The sequence below is a fragment of the Bubalus kerabau genome, chromosome 4, assembly GCF_029407905.1.
Source record: "Bubalus kerabau isolate K-KA32 ecotype Philippines breed swamp buffalo chromosome 4, PCC_UOA_SB_1v2, whole genome shotgun sequence".
NCBI classification, from domain to species: domain Eukaryota; kingdom Metazoa; phylum Chordata; class Mammalia; order Artiodactyla; family Bovidae; genus Bubalus; species Bubalus kerabau.
Window position 1 is genome coordinate 3,120,005 of NC_073627.1, and position 10,405 is coordinate 3,130,409.

At 44.4% G+C, this 10,405-nt stretch overlaps 1 long non-coding RNA gene across 2 annotated transcripts; it reads left to right on the top strand.

Moving 5' to 3' along the window:
- The first annotated feature begins 1,326 nt into the window (after nt 1-1,326).
- Nucleotides 1,327-9,607, top strand: LOC129648560 (uncharacterized). Of its 2 annotated transcripts, none has more exons than XR_008712779.1 (4): nt 1,327-1,456; nt 1,539-1,607; nt 1,697-1,867; nt 9,306-9,607. It is a non-coding gene; the product is annotated as an uncharacterized LOC129648560 (long non-coding RNA). The 2 variants fall into 2 exon arrangements; XR_008712780.1 differs by having other exon boundaries at nt 1,697-1,839.
- The last annotated feature ends 798 nt before the right edge of the window (nt 9,608-10,405 follow it).

The following is a 10,405-nucleotide window of genomic DNA, read 5'->3' on the forward strand; positions in this document are numbered from 1 at the left end:
TTAAATTGCATTTGTTATGGCAGTTTTAGACTTTGCTGTCAGCACCTAGAAAAGAAACACGTTTTTGAAAACTCAAACACTGCCTTTCCCACTATGTCAGGGCTGTTTCAGGCTTCCTTGGTGCCTCAGTGGTAAAGAATCCACCTGCCAATGCAGAAGACATGGGTTCGATCCCTGGATCGAGAAGCTCCCCTGGAGAAGGAGATGGAAACCCACTCCAGTATTCTTGCCTGGAGAATCCCATGGACAGAGGAGCCTGGTGGGCTGCAGTCCATGGAGCCACAAAAGATTCGGACATAACTGAGTGACTAAGCGACTCAGGACACTTCCAGACTAAGTCCTCAAGATGCTATGTGGTCTAAGGAAACGCAGACTGAGATGGGACTTAAACTCAGTTGCAATTGTTCCCTTTTTCTAAGATAACTTCAACTATCAGTACATTCTGAATTGAAAACACAAGTTTGGAACGGACAAGTGCACACTGCTGTATTTAAGGTGGATAGGGAACAAGGACCTACGTATAGCACAGGGACCTCTGCTTTATATAATGTAACAACCAAAATGGGAACAGAGTGTGAAAAAGGAAGAGACACACCTATGTGTATCGCTGAAATACTTTGCTAACACCGGAAACTAACACACCATCCTTAATCAGCTCCGCTATGCTCTAATGCAAAATAAAAGGTTTAAAAAAAGATGCTGCGGTAACTAACAGCACTGTAAAGCAAGTATACTCCAATTTTAAAAGTGTTTAAAAAAGAGAGGGGAGACGGAGAGACACAGTCTGCTGGCACCCTTTGCTCGCTTCTTCAGAGGAATCCCCTTCCCTTACAGATGCGGCTAAAGTGAGAGCGCCAAGCTGGGGAGTGAGCCGCATCCCAGGCGGCGCTGGGCATAAAGAGCCGGCCCGCCAGTGCAGGAGACGCGGGTTCCATCCCTGGGACGATCCCTTGGAGGAGGGCAGGGCAGCCCACTCCAGTATTCTCGCCTGGAGAATCTCACGGACAGAGGAGCCTGGGGGGCTACCGTCCATGGGATCGCAAAAGAGTTAGACATGAATGAAGCGCCTTAACGCACACCGCCCCCCCCCACCCCCCACGCGCGCGCGCACACGCACGCACACACACAGAATGGCGGGGACAGGAAAAGTTAGTGAAAGAAGAGCACGTGTCCCTGGTGAATGCTGCTCTGCGAATAGGTACCAGGGAAACGGAAGGGCTTCGAGCTCAAGGAGCAAACGGCAGGGCCAGAGCTTCTTCCCCCGGCCCGCGGATCGCACACCTGCTCCTGCCTCGGGCCTCTGCCAGGCCAGGCGGGCCGGCTGCAGGCTCTCAGCTCCTGGCCGCTGCTCCCAGCTCCACCCGTCCTCCGGGAAGGAGCCCCTCCCAAGGCAAGTTCAACTGGGTTCCTTGGCAGCCGAAGTCTACACGGACCCCGCAGGGAGTGGTGGAGAAAAGTGAGTTTGACATGCTTGGAAATATTTAGATCTGGGATGTAAACTGCAAGGAAAATATTTACTGTTTGTTTTCATACCACAGAGATCTGGATCCAGAGAATCTTCAGCGAAGCCTGAACGGCTCCTGCCAAGACACCGATTTAACAATCTGGTCAGTGACACAGGGCATCCTGTTTGAGGAGTCTGAGTTTAAAGAGCGTGTTTCCAGGGTCCTGACGTGTTTGTCCCGTTGCTTTACAGGACTGTTTTCTTTAATCTGTGAATCTGGGGTTTGGTGTCTGCGTTTGGACAGAATCAAAATGCTTTCCTTCGATAGAAAGCAAGCGAGCAAGCACATCCTATGAGGCTGGAGAGCCTGCTCGCCAAGCCCAGGAAACGCAGAGGTACCTGACTCTTCTGAAGCCAGCTCTTGTGAGTTCATGGCCCGTGGTGAAAGTCGCTGTGCATGTAGCGGCCTGGAGTTCACACACTGCAGAGTGCTACAGAGCCTGCTAATCTTAACACTTGCTCAGTAGGTTTTAACCAGGAATTATGATAAAAGAGGGCTTCCCAGGTGGTGCTAGTGGTAAAGAACCTGCCTGCCAATGCATGAGATGCAAGAGAGGTGGGTTCAACCCCTGGGTGGGGAAGATCCCCTGGAGGAGGGCCTGGCAACCCACTCCAGTGTTCTCACCTGGAGAATCCCATGGACAGAGGAGCCTGATGGGCTACAGTCCATGGGGTCACAAAGAGTCAGACATGACTGAAGTGACTTAGCTCACTATGATAAAAGAGAAGACTTTGTAGACAAGATTGGAAAGCTTGCCTGATCTGAGATTTGTCTTCCATGGAGAGATTTCATTTTGCAGGACCCAACCTGACTTTGCTAGCATTTTCGGGTCAAGTTAGCTGACAGCAGAATGGGAAAGTTGCTTGTAAAGGGCACTTTTAGAAAAGTCTCAGTTACATGCACAGCGTATGTGAGGATCTACTGGGAGGAAAAACGTGCCAGAAATCAGGCTGCCATCCCAATGTTCCCTACATGAGTCTGTAAGAGGTCACCTGGGCCACCTTCCTGCCTTCAGATAACATACCAGGCAGAGGCAGTTGTAACCATTTTCTCCTCTGTGATCTCTGAGTTTCCTGTCCCACCATCTAATTACTTCCCTGCTTTGGTAATTTCTCTTTCAATCAAGCCCCTTTGGCTGCAGGGCCAAGCCAACTCCTCTTGCCTAATTGACACGGAGAGCAAGCAGCTGCTTCGCAATTGCTGGTCACAGTTGTATTTCGATTCCCTCTTGATAGCTGTGAAAGAGACTCCCTGTTCGGAATCTTACAACAGTCAACTAAAAGCCGAGGGCCTATCTTCCTCTCCATGGTGAATAGGGACTCATTTTCTGCTTCCTTTTCAGGACACTTAATGGCAACCCACTCCAGTATCCTTGCCTGGAAAATCTCATGGACAGAAGAGCCTGGTGGGCTGCAGTCCCTGGGGTCGTGAAGAGTTGGACGCTACTGGGCAACTAACACCTACTTACTTACCCTTTCTGTGGGCTTCCCCAGTGGCTCAAATGGTAAAGAAACTGTCGGCAATGTGGGAGACCCAGGTTCAATCCCCAGGTCAGGAAGATCCCCTGGAGAAGGAAATGGCAACCCACTCCAGTATTCTTGCCTGGAGAATCCCATGGACAGAGGAGCCTGGTAGGGCTACAGTCCATGGGGTCGCAAAGATTCAGACAGGACTTGGCAACTAATCCCTTCACGTTTACCCTTTGTGCGTTCCCTTTGACTATCCTCACTGTACCTGTAGTTCCAACTAAATCTGCTGTCTGCTGATGAAGCTCCAAATATTTAAGATCCTCTGGTCCTTTTCTCCCAGAGTCAAAAGAGAAAGTTATTACACTTCTTACCTCTTGACAATGAAGTAAAGAAAGCCATTTAATACCCAAGCAGTTATTCTGACATAGCCCACTTTTTTCCACATTTCTTCTTAGTTGCGAATTAGTCATAAGAACATCTACAATGGGAAAAATTCAAGCATGTCAAGGAATTACATTTATTAATGAACCAATTTGCATGAAAATGAAAATATAAATGCATTTGATTTTATCAGCTTAGAACACAGGGATAGGAAAGATGAATTATTCTAAATCTAGTTCCTTTTATTTTGGGGAAAGAAAACCAAGCTAGACAGGTAAAATAATTTTTTGAGTCAGATAGCTAGTCTCTAGTGTAGCTCAGACTGAGCCATAAGTGAACATCATTTTTGCTCACCTTCTATTGACCAGCTAAGTCCTAGGCATGCATGCTAAGTCACTTCAGTCGTGTCCAATTCTTTGCAAGCCTATGGACTGTAGCCCACCAAACTCCTCTGTCCATGGGATTCTCCAGGCAAGAATACTGGAGTGGGTTGCCTTGCCCTCCTCCAGGGAATCTTCCCGACCCAGAGATCAAACCTGTGTCTTCTGCATTTCAGATGGATTCTTTCCCAGTGAGCCACCAGGGAAGCCCAGTTAAGTCCTATAGTGGTTTAGTCGCTAAGTTGTGTTCGACTCTTTGGGACCCCATGGACTGTAGCCCACCAAGCTCCCCATGGGATTTCCCAGGCAAGAATACTGGAGAGGGTTGCCATTTCCTTCTTCAGGGGATCTTCCCAGGGATTGAACCCAGGTCTCCTGCACTGCAGGCAGATTCTTTACCTATTGAGCTGTATTTACACCTAATTGCCAAGGGTGACAGGACATGTATTCTGGTATGTTTCTAGTGGGAAAAGATGTGGAATCTGGTACCTGTGTGCCGTCTTCATCACCAGGGCACAGAATTGAGTATATTGTTCACCACAAGCCAGCGGCACTTGGTTGCACAGCATTGCTTAGGGGTAACCATTACTGACAGTTATTGAATATTTAGCAGCAAAAGCCCTGTTAATAGAATAATATTCATATCCAGTGACTTTAAAATCTCAAGGTGTTCAAAGCATCATAGATCAGAAGTCATTTATTTGCCCAAATATATTATTGATATATTATTATATATATATTATTGATACAGGCTTCCCTGGTGGCTCAGATGATGAAGAATCTGCTTGCAATGTAGGAGACCTGGGTTCAATCCCTGAGTTAGGAAGATCCCCTGGAGAAGGGAAAGCCTACCCACTCCAGTATTCTTGAGGGCAGGAGGAGAAGGGGGTGATAGTTGGATGAGATGGTTGGATGGCATCATGACTCAATGGACGTGAGTTTGAGCAAACTCCAGGAGATGATGAAGGACAGGGAAGCCTGACATGTTGCAGTCCATGGGGTCACAAAGAGTCGGACACAACTCAGCAACTGAACAACAACAATTGATGTACTTTTGATGATATCTGGTAATCAGACATTGTATTAAGTGCTAGACCAATGGAGATCAATAAGATACATTCTCATACTTGAAAAGCTCTCAGTATTTAAAGGAGGCAGACATGTACACATGTAACGGAAATACAACCCTTTTTTCTATAATAAAATTATGTATATTTGGGGTTAACATATACACAGTACTATATATAAAATAGATAAGCAGCAAGGACCTATTGTAAAGCTCAGGACTGTTGTTTTTTTTTAGTTGCTAACTCATGTTCCTGATGCTGGGAAAGATTGAGGGAAGGAAGAGAAGGGGCAATAGAGGATGAGATGGTTGGATGGCATCATCGACTCAATGGACAGGAGTTTGAGCAAGTTCCAGGAGATAGTGGAGGACAGGGAAGCCTGGTGTGCTGCAGTCCATGGGGCCACAAAGAGTTGGACATGACTTAGTAACTGAGTAACAACAAACTTGTGTCCGACTCTTTTATGACCCCATGGACTATGATCCTCCAGGCTCCTCTGTCCATATGATTTCCCAGGCAAGAATACTAGAGTGGGTTGCATTTCCTTCTCTAGGGGGTCTTCCCAACTGAGGGATCAAACCTGTGTCTCCTGCACTGGCAGGGGCTTCTTATCACTGGGCCATCAAGGAAGCCCATGGAGCTCAGGGAGCTATATTCAATACCTTGCAAAAACCTGTAATGGAAAAGAACCTATCTATATATCTTTCTGTCTGTCAACTATCTGTACCTGAATCCCTTTTCTGTACACCTGAAACCAATACAGCTTTGTAAATTACACTTCAATAGAAAATGGCTTAAAAAAGTACATGTGTGCCATGTGTTCTAAGTGGCTTCAGTCGTGTCTGACTCTGTGACCCCGTGGACTCTAGCCCGCCAGGCTCCTCCGTCCATGGGATTCTCCAGGCAAGCATACTGGAGTGGGTTTGCCATTCCCTTCTCCAGGGGATCTTCCTGACCCAGGGATCTAAATGGGTCTCCTGACTCTCCTGCATTGGCAGGCAGATTCTTTACCACTGGCACCACCTGGGAAGCCCATATACATATGTAAAGGTAACCTAGATAGACTATAAAGAGACAAAGACAAAAATGAAGAATTAATGTCTAGAATCTTTTTCAATATTGGAATCCATTGCTAATGCTAAGTCACTTCAGTCGTGTCCGACTCTGTGTGACCCCATAGATGGCAGCCCACCAGGCTCTGCTGTCCCTGGAATTCTCCAGGCAAGAATCCTGGAGTGGGTTGCCATTTCCTTCTCCAATGCATGAAAGAGAAAAGTGAAAGTGAAGTCGCTCAGTCGTGTCTGACTCTTAGCGACCCCATGGACTGCAGCCTACCAGGCTACTCTGTCCATGGATTTTCCAGGCAAGAGTACTGGAGTGGGGTGCCATTGACTTCTCCGATTGGAATCCATTATAGGGCTATTAAAATTCAAAAAATTTCTTTTGATGAACTCTTGGCTCATCAATATTACTTATGTATATTATTTTATTTATTATTTATATCATTTATAAATAAATTTTTATAATACCCACTCCAAGTTCCTCTGTCAAGTTCCTCTGTCCATGGGATTCTCCAGGCAAGAATACTGGAGTGGGTTGCCATTTCCTTCTGCAGGGATGTATATGCTATGTGAAGTGAACTTGCTCAGTCATGTCTGACTCTTTTCGACCCTGTGGACTGTAGCCCGCCAGGCTCCTCTGTCCATGGGATTCTCCAGGCAAGAATACTGGAGTGGGTTGCCATTTCTATAGGGGCAGCAAAAAGGGAACTATTATGTTCTGGTCTGATAAGAGAAGTAAACAGGGATGGTGAGGGGAAAGTCAGCAGTAATTAACGATGCCTGTAATATCTCATTAAATAAGGAAGTTTACAAGTAAAGGGTTATCAAAATGCAAAACACACCAAACTGAAGAAGTAAAAACAAAAAGTGTTTTAAAAGGTCAGTGGTTTTTCTAGTTCAACATCTTAGGAAAGAGATCTTGAAATTTAGAATAACGTTCAAACTAAGAAAATCAGCAAAGCGCCCCACCCCCCTTTGTGGTTGCCCTTTGGATGGAACCAGTTAATGGTCACACTCCTGTTGCTGAGGTGCTTCCAGCAGGGCCCTTGGGCCACCTCCCGCGATGCTAGGCCCCCGATGGGCCTGACGAAGGCAGACTTTCATTAGAGCCTCTCACCACCAGTGGCTGGAACCCATCCACTCCATGCGAATAGACAACCACAAGTATTCTGTTCTGTATATCAGTCCCAGAAGGAGAAGCATGGAATGCACACAGTACGCTTTGAACCTCATAATTGTTCCTTGTAATAATAAATTTTTACATTTGAACCTGTGAGTTATCAAGGAAAAAGAAACACAAAGCCACTTTGGTTAAAGGATCGACTTAAAATAACAGGAATTATGGAGATGGAAAAATACCACTTTTCTTTGTTGGCCCAAGGATTTATGTTTGGGGAAAAAATGATTCAGAGGTGATGGCCTTTCTTGGACAGCGACAGACTGGAGAACGGTTTGCATCCCTGACGGGGGCTGGTGTGTCAGCTCTGGTGGGGAGGGGTGGGGCAGAGACAAGGAAAGAGCTCAGACAGCTCGGTGTTTACAAAGGGAGAAATTCTGGATTCCTTTCGTAAGGAAAATTTATTATGAAATTCTCCTCAGCCTTTACTAGAGAGTGAGAACATTTGTTGTGCTTTAAACTGGAATACCAATATTGCTGAAAGTGATATATCCATACAAACAACAGGTTTTTCCAGCCAACTTGTTATACTCAAGGCACGCTTATCAGATTCTGAGCCTTATACAAATGAACTCCAGATGGGAGAAACAGTCAAACATTTACACGTTAGAAATTCCGTGACAAAAGAATAAAGAAAAGATAGACATTTTTCCCCTGAAATTTCCAAAGAGGAGAATTAAAAAAGTTTCAATACATTTTTCAAATTTCATACATAAAAAATTACTTTATATTGAAAGATAAACGCTGAGTACCAAAAGGGAATTTGTCTCTCTTGTTAATGCCACATGCAAATTCATAACAAAATAATTAATAGATGTACTATCCAATGTTGTAGCTAATTTATATGAGCAAATATAGATAACAGATATGCAAATGAAAAATATTTACTTATGTTGATGATTAAAAATTGTCATTAAGTTAAGGTCATATTTCACCTGTTAAATTACAGTAAACATCAAAAGGGGATTTTTAAAGCTAGCAAAGGCATCAGCTTTCCTTCATCACTGATGATACTTGTAAATTGGTAAAAATGCTTTGGGATGCAACGTCAACTTCCACATACTTGCGGATTGAATGAGCTATGTTCAGAGATGTGAAATGGTGAAAAAATTATATATTTTCTTCCACAATAGCCTGTTAAAGTCCTGTGTTGAATCTACCTTCTTTGCTTTTGGACAAAAACCTCTGGTAAATTCATTTTTGAGTATACAGAAGTCCAGTTTGAGCTTAAGAAACAAACACAGCACCAACCCTTCGTTGTGTGATCCTGCTTCAAGCTTCTTCTCTAGACACCTGCCTTAGGACTTGGAAGCCTACAGTACGGAAGGTGGACAGTCTGTCATTTGTCCACCGTATTCTTCCGTTCCTTCTTCCTTACTGTGCTGCCTTGGCCCCTCCTTGGTGATAAGGAGTCAGAGAAGAGAAATCAGGTCTTAAGAGTTATCAGCTGATGCACTGGTCCAGTGACCCACACCGGAGGCAGGTAGTTAAATGCTGGTCTTTCTGTCTCAGGGTGTTTATGGACTCTTCAAAGACCACCCGTGATAGCACCCACTGACTTGGGCAGTGGCCCACCTGGGTGGCTGTGTGTGATGTCTGTCTGAAGTCCTGCTCCTCTGGAGGTCTTCTTCCCACCTCTTACTCTTGCAGGCAAGCCACAGGACAGTCCTCTGCAGGTGGCTCCCGCCTCCCGCTCTCTGCAGGGTCCATCCTGACACACTTTCCTTTTCTGTGTTGAGCCCACTGGATTTCTTCCATCCACCCTCTTGCCTTTAAATGTTTCAGGCGAGGGTCAGCTTCTTTGTTTTCCAAATTCCTCACATATCCACATTTTCTCGCTTGACCTGAGATTGGGTGGTAAAGCAGGGTAGAGGGGAAGAAAACTGTGGGACTTTCTGACGATTGTTCTAAAACCTTACTTAACCATCTTCCCGGTGCCGTCTTAGCTTTTGTTACATAAAAGAAGGCAGGTGATAGGCTGAGAGGAGCTGAATCTGGTTTTGGCTACCTCCTTCACAGCTCACATGTAAATGACCACGGGTCTCTCTTTCTAAAAAGAGAATCATACACGCCGTTGTTTTCATGAGACTTACATTAGCTGAGACAGAGACAGTGTTAGCAGGTACGCACTCAGAAAGCCCTCTTCAAATCTTGAGAAGGACACACAAAAATGGAAGTAGGATGAGGTTAAAAGGATGATATTTCTTTCACCTTATTTGCAGTCTTCCTTTAACAATGCCCTATTACTTCCACAATTAAAAACAGACTCAAGGAAGCCGAGCAGCAGAAGACCAATATATTGGTGATGCTGGCCCACGAACTCTAAGGACAGGTCCTGAAGAGGAGGGGGCGCCAGACGGAGGCTTCCACATGATTCCTGGACAAATCTGTTTCCCCACAGATGGTGGTGTTAAATCATCTAAAACAGACTCTGCACATCCCAGCTATTGGTGCTCCCTAGCCCTCTCTGCATCCCTGGGTAGCGCTCCCTTGGACTTCAGATATAAACTGTCTGATATATGTTCACGAAGCTTTCTCCCAAGTCCACTAATGTCAAATGATATGATCTCAATAAAATACTTAAGAAATAAACCAAAGCTAATGTCCTTTGATGAAAGAGGGAAAATTACAACGTCCTAGAGTGTGTTTAATGCAAACAAGAGAAGACGTCTTGGCAAACCTTTCAGTGAGTTTTATCTCCGTTTATCATGTGTCCTCATTATCTGACCTGTAATCTGCATATATGTTGGATATGAAAGTAAACCGCTTTTGAAGGTTTGCGAATAAACTCTTCCTAAAGCTTGATCACTCTTTTATTAACTGATATTTACACTAATAAAAACATTACATGCTTTATTTAAAACCAAAAAGAGAGCTAATTATAGCATTTAAAATGGATGAAAAGGTCAAAAATCTTAAAGGTCTATAGCTAGTCGACTTGCTCAATCAATAGTGTTGAAATTCTAAATTCTTGTGTTTGAGGGGAAGTTTAGATCTTTACAACTACATGTCTTGCTTCATGGTTACATAGGGAAAATTGATTAAAAATAACCCCCCAAATAAAAGCATATAAGGGATATCAATTTAAGAATTATCATCCTTTGGGACTTCCTGGCAGTCCAGGAGTTAAGGTTTCAGGTGCTTCGGGGCCAAAAAACCAAAACATAAAATAGCAGCAATATTACTACAAGTTCAATAAAGATAAAAAATGGTCCACATCAAAAACTCTTTGAAAAAAAGAATTATCTTCGTTTGATCTTTTAGTACTTAAAGAAAAGAGGGTAAAGTTTGTGGTCAATTATTTTTTAAAGGAATGTGGAGTTGGGCATAACGGCTCGTTGAAATTTGGGTCCTGTGCTGTATCA